This window comes from Cavia porcellus, unplaced genomic scaffold (genome assembly GCF_034190915.1).
Source record: "Cavia porcellus strain 051 isolate PalLab524CR breed Dunkin Hartley unplaced genomic scaffold, mCavPor4.1 scaffold_15, whole genome shotgun sequence".
In the NCBI taxonomy this organism is placed as follows: Eukaryota; Metazoa; Chordata; class Mammalia; order Rodentia; family Caviidae; genus Cavia; species Cavia porcellus.
Genome location: NW_026947498.1, coordinates 42,142,486 through 42,156,060, shown reverse-complemented (window position 1 = coordinate 42,156,060; position 13,575 = coordinate 42,142,486). Strand labels below are relative to the sequence as shown.

At 34.7% G+C, this 13,575-nt stretch overlaps 1 pseudogene; it reads left to right on the top strand.

Moving 5' to 3' along the window:
* Positions 1-13,575, top strand: part of LOC100726081 (tRNA (cytosine(34)-C(5))-methyltransferase, mitochondrial-like) — a 64,103-nt pseudogene that overhangs the window by 3,723 nt on the left and 46,805 nt on the right.

Genomic DNA, 13,575 nt, shown 5'->3' with positions numbered 1-13,575 from the left:
ATTTGGGTCAAAGATCATATCGTGATTAAAAAAAAACCTTCATGATTTTGATACTCCTTGCTTGTGCCAGAAATGCTGCTATTCTTTCTCCTTTGTACAGTGATTATGAGTGTAGATTCAAATCCTACTTCAGCATCTAAGAGTTCATGAGCTAGAAAAATTATTGAACTTATCTGCCTCACTGACCTCTTATGTAAATGGGAAAAATGTATTATTTGAGAAGATAAAATGAATATTTACATAAGCTCTCAATATAAACATTATTTTGTTATAGTTATTTATCAGACTTTCCCACTTGTGTTTCCATTACATTTTGTTAATATAGCTATTATAATTTCAAAATTTTATTGTTACAATTTACTAATTCTGGCATTTCTTTCCTAACAAAGAAGTACTAATACTGTAATACTTGGACAAGTCATTCATTTATTCACAATTTAAGCAAAGTTTATGAACTAGGTATTGTGCTGTGCACTGAGGATACAAAGGTAGATTACATTGTTTTGTCCTCACATATACATGAAGGAGGATTAGTTGGAAATCTATATGTACTTTTGGAAGTTTTATGTGCACTTCATTGAAAAAAAATGAAACAAATGACAAAATGTGTAAGTGTGATGTCACCTACCCAGAGTTCACATCCAGAAAGAAAAATTACATAACTATTAGTAAACACTATAGTATTATTACCTGAATTTGGGAATGGAAGTAAAGTGGGTTGGTTAGGCGAAAGAGAAATTAACTGGTGTTTAGATCTCTTTTTCACATATGCTGGCTGTACATACATTTTCATCATTAGTCTGTGCAGAGTCTCATAATTTTTAGCCCCTTTACAAGTCAAAAGCATTGACAAGTGTCTCACAATTAGGACAAAGCAAACCTGTGACTTAAATCTACATGTCTTTTTTTCTGCCAATTGTACTGCTGTGAAGGATCCGAGCCTACAGTCTTGCTAGAATTTTATACTGTTTGTAATGTGATGATCCTCTTAAGTAACATGTCTCAAAGGAAACATACTGTATTAGTAACCTTTACTTTGAGAGCTGAAAGAAAACTATGACTAAATGAATAAATACTACTCTCAGGGTTAGAAAGACTAAATTACAATAGAGATGTTAATTCTGCCCAGGTTTAGTACATTTAATATCCTATTCAAGTGTATTAAATTTGCATCTACAATTATTTTATAAATTATTTTTAATTGACCAGTTGATCCTGAAAATCACTTTAAAGAATAAATACCCAGGAATAGGTTTGAATGTCTGGAAAGAAAAATAATAGTAACTACATTTCCCTGTCTGATATTATCTAGCTGAAAGTATCCTACCCTTAGTCAGCAAAGAGGTGGGCACACGAAACCCACTCCAGTCTGTATAAATTAAATTATGTTTCTGACCACATCTCCTTAAACATGACTCAGAGGGTAGTGTGAGTTTTTATCCAGCTTCTGGGTAAAATTAAGATGTACTTTCAAAAGATTTACAACAGCAGCATTCAGATTTCTCTTTGGAATCTGTGGTAAAGCAGGAGTTACCCAAGTGTGATACTAGAGATCATCAGCATCAGTTTTACTCACATTTAAGTTGGGAAATCACTTTCCTAAAGTAGTTACCTACTGACATAGCTGAAACAGTTATGCCAGGATCCTATGATGCACCATCTCATTCATGGCAAAAGGCACTGAGAATAGAAAATAGGTCCATGTATTACCCTAAATTGAAATTCACATGGTATCCTTGTGTTGCAGGTGTTAGATTTCATTCTGGCCATTCCTCATATTGGCAGCTCCACGGTGAGCAACACCTTTAATTTATTTAATTGACTATGGTTAATGAAGCTCCCAAATAACTCAGCCAGAAAGGTCAGCTAGTAAATAATTAAATATTTCCTACTCTATCACCTGTCAGTTGATGTGAGTTTGTAATTGTCAAGAGATCTAATTGGATGAAATACAAATTTAGAAACGTAAAGCTGTTGGGTGGAAAGCTTGCCTCATCAGTTCGTAAGTGATTTTTAAATCATCCTTGGATCTGAATCATCTGAGCCACTCATCAGCTCATTAACTCCATTACTATAGAGTTCACTGTAGTTAGCTTTTCATGCCTTTTATCCACATTGGAGGAAAACGTTAACACTCACTCCTTCAAGCACATTTTGATGATAATAGTTTTCCCACCAATATTAACATTCTTGTGTCGAACCAGCAGTTTCTTGTGCAGATAATGCTAGACCAAAATGCAGAAATCTATTTTGATAGATGTACAGTTTTGCTAATGCAGGGATTTTTTTTTTTTTTGGACAAGATGATAGTCCATAGGGAAGATTAACGCTGAGGCAGGTAAAACATACCTCACTGACTCAGAATTTAGAGAAAAAGGAATAGCAATTATAACACAATTTTAGTGATTTAAATTAATTTTGAAAAGCCACAATGAATAATGCCAAATTTTAAAATACGGATAGACTTGTAAACAGCAGGGTCAACCTATATGAGGGCCTTGTGAAGTAAAAGGAAATGTCAGAAATATTCTGGTCACTGGAAGTCAGAAATAAGTAAAGTATGAACCTAGGACCATTCCGACCCCATTAATAATTTAAAATCATATTGATGCATTTAATATTAATATTCTTTTTTTTTGCATATCTAGAGATATTTTAACATCTCCATCACTGTGGCAGTATGCTGTCCTCCTCAACCGATTCAATTACCCTTATGAACTGGAAAAGGAGTTCCACCTGAAGGGTTATCACAGACTTTTTCAAGGGTCCTTGCCCAAATCTCCTAAATCAATGAAATGTTACCTCAGCAGAACTCCAGAAGGAATGCCTTCAGAAAAACATCAAGTTGGGGGCTGGGGACTTAGCTCAGCGGTTGAAGTGCCTGCCTTAAAGAGGCCAGGAGTTCAAAAAAAGACATCAAGTTGGGAACCTGAAAAAATACTATCTTTTGAACACTGCTTCTCTTTTCCCAGTACTGACTCTAGAATTAAGAGATGGAGAGAAAGTTCTGGATCTGTGTGCTGCTCTGGAGGCTAATCAGTGGTACTGTTGCAGTGTGCATGGCCAGGTAGTATGCTTTGTTTAAATAATTAACCTTTTAATATCTGTGTTTAAAAAGCTTTGAAAGTATACAAGGAGAAATGGAAGACTGAGCTTAAAAGCTATTTTTTTCTTGGAGAACATTTGCTGTTGTAATAGAGTTTAAAAATTATGAGACATGAGAATTCAATTATACATGACATTGACACAAATATATCAGTTGACTGTGTACTGAAGAAAAATACACTGTATTGATGTTTTAGAGTTCTGTAAAAACTAGTTGCTGAAGCTTGCAATAGTTTAGTATAAGAAATCACAAAATATCAAGATTGATTCCTAAGGTATCTTATAATGTTTATAATTCAACTAAAGTGTTATGAATTGTATCAAAAGGAGTATTTGTTTTTACTTCAACTCATTCTGTGTTTTTTGTCAATACTCCTTTATTGAACCTTATAAGACATATTGTTGCAAAAACCTAATACTGAACTGAAAAGAAGACTCCTCACACCAAGGAGTTTGGAAGGCAAATTTATTATATTAGCAGGCTGGTGGAAGTCAGTTCCAAATCATCAGCCCCAAATGAGAGTGAAACAGAAACTTCTCACATTTTGTAAGCAGGAAGTATAGATTATTGTATAATTGGTTACATGAATTAAGTTATACATTGTCAGGTAGAATTAACTAAAGGGTATTGTTTATTAAAAGTAGAGAAATTCTGAGACCCAGAGTGCTGAGCAGGGTGGGTAAAATTAAGTATGTCCTTGACTGAGCTATTTGATCCTGGGTAGAAAGTCATTGAAACATATTAGAAAAACAGACTGTATTCTTAGGTGGAAAAATACAGTCCTTGCAGCTGGGATAGGCTAACCTGAACCAGGTTATCTATGAAAAGCAGCTGGACACAGGCAGTCAAGGCTGACTAGATTTAGCAGTCTAATTGTGTGACAGGCAGGGTGCACACATCTTGTCTCAATACAGTAACAGGCTACTAATTAATTTTTAAAATTTCTTACTATAAGATTTCCATTACAATACAATATATAAACTCATTACTTCTGGGCACAAAACTTTTTGTATTGTAAAGATGGGAGCTTCAAACTTGGCTTCCATTTTGGAGAAAGGGCATTTTAACCTTAAATTACTCTCATTATTATGTACAAATATTTTACACATTTGTGGAATAAAGAAATAGATTTGATTAGGAAACCCAAAACAACCTGATCTATTCTATGAATTTGAATTGGGGAAGAATCTTCCTATTCTTATGCCATGGGAAGTAAAATTCAGTCACTGCTCGAAGTAAAATAGATTTTCATCTAAGTAGGACTAATGATGATGGTTTTCTAAGATGTACAGATGTCTTCATTCTCATACCTAAAACCCAAATTAGGCCAGCTACTGTGCTGAAGTTTAAATTTTAGAAGCAATGTTAATAAAATCTTTTATAAGCAAAAGTTAAAATGATGGCTGTGCTAAGTATGCAATTTATACGCCAAATTTCTGTTCATTAGTACTTGCCATTATTTTGGGCAAAGAGGCTCACAGCTTTGAATGACCAAAAAACTCATGTTTTAGATGATGATAGAAAAAACTCATGAGTTAGATGATGATAGAAAAAAATTAGTTGCCTTTACTTTGGCCCAGCTGTTAGCAGTGATAGACACCATTGTTTTTTGTTAGCACAACTTCCTTATATCCTGCCCTTAACAGAAAAAGGCAAAGAATTATGAATCTAAATAGGAAAACATTAGCATATTAAGATTGGTTGAGGGGCACCGTCATCTTTATTGTTGCGGGCTGTCCTCTTCTGGAGTAACATTCTTTTCACTGTTGCCATTAGTTCACTAGCTTGGCTGTCATGGGGCCAAATACCCAACACCGACAGTTTAAAGGAGGAAAGATTCGGCACATAGTTTCAGGGGTTCATTCGATGGTCAGCAGGTTCGGAGCTGGAGCATCATTGGCAGAAGGGGATGGTGCAGCAAAGCTGCTTAGTTTATGGTGGGGGGAAGCAGAGCAGGGCAACAGCACCAGAGAGGAAGGGACTGGTGATCATGTATGGTACCTAAGGTCACACCTCCACTACTCACCCATGTTCACCCAGAAGTGTGCTTTCCTAACCCCCTAGAGAGCTCCCAAACCAGTCAAGATGATAATTGATATTAATTGCCAAACTGTCAGTGACATCTTTTTGGCATCCAATTAGCCTCTGGTGATAAAAGTAATAAGACTTCTCTCTTTATTGAATTGCTTTTGCCTTCCTTTCTGCTCCTTCTGTCTCTAGGTCTTTTTGCACACTCTGGCACTTTCCCCTTCCCCTCATGTCTTTCCTTCCTTCAGGTTTTATCTCAGGAATCTGCTTCCCCAGAAGGTTTTCTTGAACTCTCTGTAATAGGTTTGTCTTCTTTATGTAATAATAAAAGCAATAAACATTTAGAACAAGATCCCAAGGACTGTCTTAATCACACTGTATAAATCTATACTTTTAAAATATAGTTTAGTCTCTGCTTCTGAAGTGGTATCTTTACACAAAAATCTTCTAAAGTCTTGAGGTTAGAAGAACATAGTGTACCTGTTATTGCCACAGCACTCTGAGTTAGTTATTATTAACCCCATTTTGTAGATGAAACTGATTGAGAAGTTAACTAAGGTTCCCAAGGTGAGTGACAGCTGGAATCTGAAAATGTTTTCACTGTTGTGTTGTTGACTCTCTTCCACAGTCTCCTGTTGACTTGTGTATGAGCAGAGGGACAGTGTGTAATAAGTGCTTTGTAAACTAGAACTTTAAGAGGTTTTACCCACAAATGTATTTTAATCTAATGTCAACTGAATTTTAGCAAGTTCATAGTGATCATCTGTGAACTTGTGACTTTGTTTCTCGCCACCTCAGAGAACTTTACCATTAGCCTTCACAACACTTTTAGCATATAGGACAATATTTCTATTCCATTTCTTACATTGAGAGGGTTATAAAAAAAGTCAAAATTAGAGGTATGGCACCAAAAAGTAATTGGCAGAACTGGAAATAAGATATGATTTTTTCTTAAGTTTTATGTACTAAAATAAATGAATGAAACTTTTTCATTTCCTTTACTTGAGTCAGTCTGCCATGGGATTATGCTAAAGTGCATTGTTTTTTTTCAGGAATATGTTAAATTTGCCCTTTTCCTTGCCTAAATGAAATGTTGACATAATTGAAATTGTCTCAGTATGGTTATTGTATGTGACATGTGAATGATAACTGTGGTAAATGTTTAAATTAAAAAGATTTATTACAGTAAAAGACACAGTGCCATTCATTAATCATTCCCAAAATATTGCCCCTCACTTGAAACATGCTTATCCTGTTCTGCACACTTTCTGAAGCAGTTCTGAAAGTCCTGCCTGGTGTGTATGACCAATAGAGTTATTATGACCGCCTTAGTGTCCTGAATGAATTCAAAATGTTTACCTTTTATGGTCATTTTCACTTTGGGAAAGAGTCAGAAGTTGTTCAGTACCTGACCTGGTAAATAAGGTAGAGGAGAACACACTGTGATGTTTTTGTGAACCTGCCTTTTCATTGGATGGCACTCAGCAGCAGCATTTGCCATGTTTTTCACCACATCTTATAAAGATATTCACAGAAGACTTCCAACAAGAATAGGATAAGTGTGTTCAAAGTGAGGGTGGAGTATTTTGAGGGACATTAATGGCAGTGTAAATTTTTAATTTAAATATTCACTGTATATTTTGATCACATCATATATGTTTGACATATATTGCATTGTTACCATATATTGCATAATTTTAAAAGTTAAATCAACATAAGATCATTTTAAATAAAATTTATGTCTATATAAAGTAGTAATATATCATAAAACTGTATTTCATCTGGGAGCTATTTTAAAATGCTGAATAATCTTGACTAAAGCTATTATTTAATAATGGTTTGATTTTCTCTTGTGACTTAAATATTCTTTACTGTAATGCCATTTTTCAAATCAGATCAACCATGACTTTATGTTCACATACTATTTATAAAGCATTGGGTCATAGGGTATAGAAGTTTAGGATATAGAAACAAACAGGGCTTCTGTTTCCTGTGGTGTCACAGACTAGGTATTCTAATCAACTCTCCTATAGAAAGTAACTTTTAAAAATGTAAGAAACAGCTGGTCCAGTGCTGCATACCTGTAATCCTGCTGCTTAGAAGGCTAAGGCATAAGGAATGAAAGTTCAAGGCATGGGCAAATTAGTAATACCCTCTAAAAATAAAGTTAAAAGATAAAACAATGGCTGGGGATGTAGCTAAATGGTCGAGTGCTTGTTCAACATGTACGAAGGCTCTGGGTGTGAGCCTCCTTCCTAGAAAGAAAAAAAAAAAAAAGTAAGGGAGGAAGGAGAGGAGAAAGGACAGGAAAGGAAAGGGGAGAAGGGAGAGACAGAAAAGCAATGTTAAAGTTAACAAAGTTAACAATGTTAACAAAGTCTGTTAAATGAGGTGATTAATACTGAGCAGCAGAATGTAAAAAAACAATGCAAAACTTAGAGTTAAATTGAGCACTGTTTCGGGCTTTTGACATAAAAACTTTTACTTGAAAATCTTTCATGTCAGTTTTCATTATTTCATGCAAATGCAAGAGTAGAGGAAAAAGGTAGAGGCTGTTCAAGTAGAGTATCTACTAGGAGGCTAACTTACAGCTAGGACAGAAATACTATGTCTACATGTGGTAAATCGGGCAGAAATTGTCCCCTCTAAGTGTTACAGGGAGAAACACACCTTCAGCTTTGATGTTGAGGAGGAGTGGAAGTACACTCTGAAATTCCCATAACCACAGCTAAGCAAATATAAACCATTACATCAAGTTTCAGAATGCCAAAAATAGAAGATCTTCATATAGTCATTACAGTCATACTTTGGTACTCCTTCAAAAGTCAATTTTGATGCAAAAATTTTGTATTCCTGAGATTAATCTCACTTAGTTGTGGAGACTGATCTTTTAAATGTGATATCATGGGGCCATTGGCCAGAGGTATGAGCTGGACATGCAGAAGTAACAGAGTTTTTGAGCCACAGGTCACAAACCTCCCTGAATGCATGGTTAGATATTAAAAGGTAGCTGATAGAGCCACAAGTCCAAATAGGATCAAAGCACATTGCCTAATGGAATGACTGCTCTGGCCCTCATCCTCACCATACTCCAGTTTATTACATAGACTGGCCTTAGTCAATCATGTACAAGACCACCCTGCCCTTATCATGTCCTTCTACTGTCCCCTGAATGAATTCATGGGCAGATATTTTTCTTTTGTGATTTGTTGTTTTGTTTTCTCCCTTAGTAACGTGAAATCTCATCCTCCTTTGTGGCTATGGAAAATCTCTACTGAGAAGTCTTCTTAGGATACCAATGTCTTACGTTTCCCTTCTCTTGCTGCTTTGAATATCCTCTTTAATGTTTAATATATGGGTTATTCTTGATATCTATTTGGTTCAGTTGACTAGACTGGTAACTATTGCCTTCCCTATAGTTGGATATTTGTAACTTTCTTGAGAATTTTCATTATGACCACTTTGAATGGTATTTCTATTCCTTTGGCTTTTTAAAAACAATATGTTTTGGAGACATGGTCTCATTGTGTAGTTCAGGCTGGCCTTGAGTTCACTATGTAGCCCAGTCTGGTCTCTAACTCACAGTGATCCTTCTGCCTCAGTCTCCCAAGTGCTTGGATTACAGGTCTGCATCACCACACCTGGTTCCTTTGGAATTTTTAAATAATTCTACAGCCCTAATAATTCGAATTTTGTGGTGTTTTAAAATTTTTCTTTATCAGTACATGTTTTTAGCACATAGTATTTACGTTTTTTAATGGAGTTGGTATGTATATAAGACATTTTAATTCCTTTTTTCTCCCTTTCTCCTCCTTTCCTCTACGCTTCATCTCTAGATCCACTTCCCATTTCAGAAAGAGCTATATTTAAACTTTCTAACATCTGTCTTTTATTTTGTGCTTTATTTATAATTTGGGTTTCTCATTGAAGAAAACCATGTGATATTTAAGCTTGTGCTTCTGATTTATTTTATATAATATTATAGTCTCATAGTTTTTCATCAGGTGTAAGTATCACATTTTCTTTATCAGTTTATCTGTTGATAGATTATATAGGCTACTTCCAAGATTTAGTTAGTATGAATTGTGCTGTTATAATTATGGTGATGCAGGTAGATGCAGGTATCAAAGTAATAGCATGCCTTTCTATTAGATACTTAGAAGGGGAATAGCTGGGTCAAATGGAATTTCTATGTTTGCTTTTATGAAGACTCTCCATACTGATTTTCTTAGTGCTTATATTAGCACTACAGAGGTTCCTTTTCCCCTTAACCTCACCACCACTTAGTATTTGATTTCTTGATGATAGCCATTCTTTCTGAGGTAAGATGAAATCTCAATGTTGTTTTTCAATTTGCATTTTTTTGATGACCTATGATGTTCAGCATTTTTTCATGTATTTATTGGTACTTTCTCCTTTTTTTTTTTTTTTTTTTTTTTTTTTTTTGATTGGGTCTTTCATTTGTGAGGAGTCTAATCTTTTTTTTTTTTTTTTTTTTAACAGGTACCAGAGATCAAACTCTTGACCACTTGCTTGCAAGGCAGGCGCTTATGCCACTGAGCTAAATCACCAGCCCTAATATATATATATATATATATATATATATATATATATATATATTAATTCTAGATGTTAGTCCTGTATGTGGGAATAGCTAGCAAAAATGTTTTCCTACTACGCAGGTTTTCTTTTCACTCTGTTGGTTTTTTTCTTTTGTTGTGCAGAGCTTTTTAATTTGATATGATCCCATTGATTGTTGACTCCTGTGCAACTGGGTGCTTTCCAGAAAGTTCTTGCCTATACCTGTGACTACAATAGTGTTGTATCTTTCAGCAGATTCTTCCTCTTTTAACCTTTAGTTCTTTGTTACATTTTGATTTTTATTTAGTATATGGTGACTATTTGGGTTTTCCTTTTGTTATGCAGAGCTTTTTAATTTGATATGATCCTATTGACTGTTTTTCAGTATCATCTCCTGTGCAGATGAGTGTTTTCCAGAAAGTTCTTGCCTGTACTTGTGACTACAATAGTTTTACCTGTTGTATCTTTCAGCAGATTCTTCCTATTTTAACCTTTAGTTCTTTGATACATTTTGATTTTTACTTAGTACATGGTGAGAAATATGGTTCAAGGGTCAGTCTTCTGCATGTGATATAGCTAGTTTTCCTAACCTCATTTATTGAAGAGAGGCTGTCTTTCCTCCAGTGTGTATTTGGCCCATTTGTCAAGATCAAATAATTGAATGTGGTTTGTTTCATTAATCCTCATGTCTGTTTTTGTACCTACCATGCTGTTTTCAATTTTGTATCTTTATAGTAAAATTTCTTGTCCAGGATTGTGATGCCTCCTATTTTGCTATTATTAGTCAGAATTTCTTTTGGTATTCTGCATCTCTGCTGTTTCCAATGAATTTTGGAATTGTGTTCTATAGCTCTGTAAAGAATGCTGTTGGAATTTTGGTTGAGATTTTGTTAAATCTGATTATTAATTTTGAAATTCTTCCCATTTTCACTATATTGGTTCTCCCTATCCAGGAATAGTGAATATCTTTAATTTTCTGATGTCTTCTTTAATTTCCTTTTTACAAACATTGTAGTTTTCATTGTGGAAATCTTTCACTTCCTTAGGTTAATCCTTAAATATTTAAATTTTCTTGGTGTCATTATGAATGGTATTTTTCCCCTAATTTATTTTTCAGTGAGTTCTTGTACAGAAGTGTTACTGATTTTGTATGTTGATATTGTGTCCTGTCTATTACTGAATTTGATTATTAATTCTAAGAGATTTTGGAGGATTTTTTTGAGTTTTCAGTATAGAGGATCATGTCATCTGCAAATAATGATAATTTGTCTTTTTTTTTTCCTATACATATCCCTGTTATTTCTTTTTGTTGCCTAATTGCTCTTGCTAATTTTTCAAATACTATGTTGAACAGTAATGATGATAGCAGGAATACTTGTTTTATTCATAATTTTAGAGGGATAGCTTTTGGGTTTTACCCATTTAATATAATGTCAGATGTGTCATGTATAACTCTTACTAGATTAAGATAATGTCCTCCTATATCTATTTTATTCAGTGGTTTTACCCTGAAAGAATATTGAATTTTACAGTATATTTTACATTTTTGGATTGGCATATGTTTAATATTCCTTGCATCTATCAGTTGAAGCTTACTTAGTCATAATGTCTGGTCTTTTTGATGAGTTATTGCATTCTGTTTGCCAGTATCTTTTTGAGAATTTTTGCATATATAATCATTAAAGGGATCTATAGTTTGTTTTTGCTCTCTCTCTCTCTCTCTCTCTCTCTCTCTCTCTCTCTCTCTCTTTGCCTGGTTTTGGAATCAGAGTAATGATAACTTCCAGGAATCACACTGGGAGTACACCTTCCCTTTAGATTTTATTCAAGAGTTTTAGGAGTATTGATGTTAGATTGTTTTCCCCCAAAGTTTTTGTAGAATTCAGCATTGAATCCATCTGGACCTTGGATTTTCTTAGTTGGTAGGTTTTTTACTTCTTCAATATTGTTGCCTGTTATTAGATTATTCTGAATTTTTAAGTATTCTTCATGTAGTTTTGGTAATTTGACTGTATCAGAGAATCTGATTTTTTAATGCATTCAATATTCATTAATATACAAGTTTACAAAGCAATTGGCAGTAATCTTTGTCATTTCACAAGTGTCCATTGGGATTTTACCCTTTTCATTTCTAAATTGTTTTGATTTGGGTTTTTTGTCTCCTGTCATTGGTTAGACCAAGTGTTGCTGTATTCTGTTTATTCTTTTGAAGAGCCAACTGTTTGATTCATTGATTCTTTTATCATTTCTTGTATTTTAAACCTCAAAATCAAGTTCAGTCATCTAAGTATTGTAATCCTCTTTCTAGTTTTCCTCTCAACCCAAAAGATTATATTTGTAATCCCATTGAGACATTATTGGAATTCCAGCTGGTTGATTCCAATCTACCACCACCAATGCAACCGAAGGCAGAGAGTAAAGATACCAAGACATATTCCAAGTTAAGGGCAGCCAAGGGGACCCAAGTCCATTTCCCATGAGGACATGTGGACAAAGGCTAAGATCCTAGGCCTCTCCCAGCATTTATTATCTTGTGAAGAAAAGGGAGGGGTCACTCAGGGATGAGTGATAGTCAGGATGTCAGGGATTGCTGAGTAACTTGAGCTGGCTGGCCAGGTGCAAGGAAGGAATCTGTAATTTGCAGAGATAAAGACATGCAGAAGGATCGATTTACACAACCTGATTAAGGTAGCAGGGGAATTGTTTTGGGGGGCTGTTGCTTTGGTTTTTGATATGCAAACTATTGTGCCCTGGGGAGTCATGGCCTCTTCTCTTGAGGCTCCTTCTCTGTTGACATCCCTGGAGTCTTCTCTGCATCTTGCCAGCTCATGGGAGGATGGCCAGACTTTGCATATTAACACCTTGGCTAACCTTATTTGCAATGTTTACAGCCCATTGAAGAGAGAAGGAATTATCCTAGCCACCGTTTTACACATCAGTATAAGGAAATGAGTCTCCAAATATTCAAAGTTACAGTAATGGTTTTGGACTCAAAGGGAGACACTGGCGTTGTCTTCTACATCTTCCATCTCAATTCTCTTGATTTCTTCTTAGATCTTTATAATTTCCTTCCTTGTACTATCCTTAGGTTTCAGTTGTTCTTGTTTTTCTGGGATCTTGAATCATCACATCATTAGGTTATTTATTTGCCCTCACTCTTTTCATGATGTATGCGTTCACAGCTGTAAATTTTTTTCTTAAGACTGCTTTCATTGTGTCCCTGAAGTTCTCACATATTATACAGAACTTATCATTTAGTTCTAGGAATTATGTTACTTCATCTGTAACCCATTGTTTATTTAACAGTTTATATTTTTTCCATGCATTTGCATTTCCGTGTTTCTTTTGTTGGTTTCTAGTTTCACTACACTATGAAGATATATATAGTATAACTTCAGGGTTTCTTTTTTTTTTTGTTTGTTTGTTTGTTTGCTTGTTTTTATTTAAACTTGCTTCATTGGCTAGTAAGTAGTTCATTTTGGAGAAAGTTCTGTTAGCTCCTGAGAAGATGGTTTTTCTGTTACTGAGTGGAACACTCTACAGATACATATTAAGTCCATTTGCTTAGATATTTTTCAGCCTTGATATTTCTTTGTTGATTTTTTTCAAATTTTTTGTCTAGTTGATCTATTTGTGTCAGGGATATTGAAATTTCCCAGTATAATTCTGTTTATGTTTCTCTCATCTTTTATGTCCATTTACAATTTTCTTTTTTTGTTTTTTTCATTTTTTTTATCAGTACCAGGGATCGAACTCACGATTGCCTGCTTGCAAGGCAGGCGCTTATGCCGCTGAGCTAAATCCCCAACCCCATCCATTTACAATTGTCTTATGAAGTTTCTTGTAATCCACAAATGAGC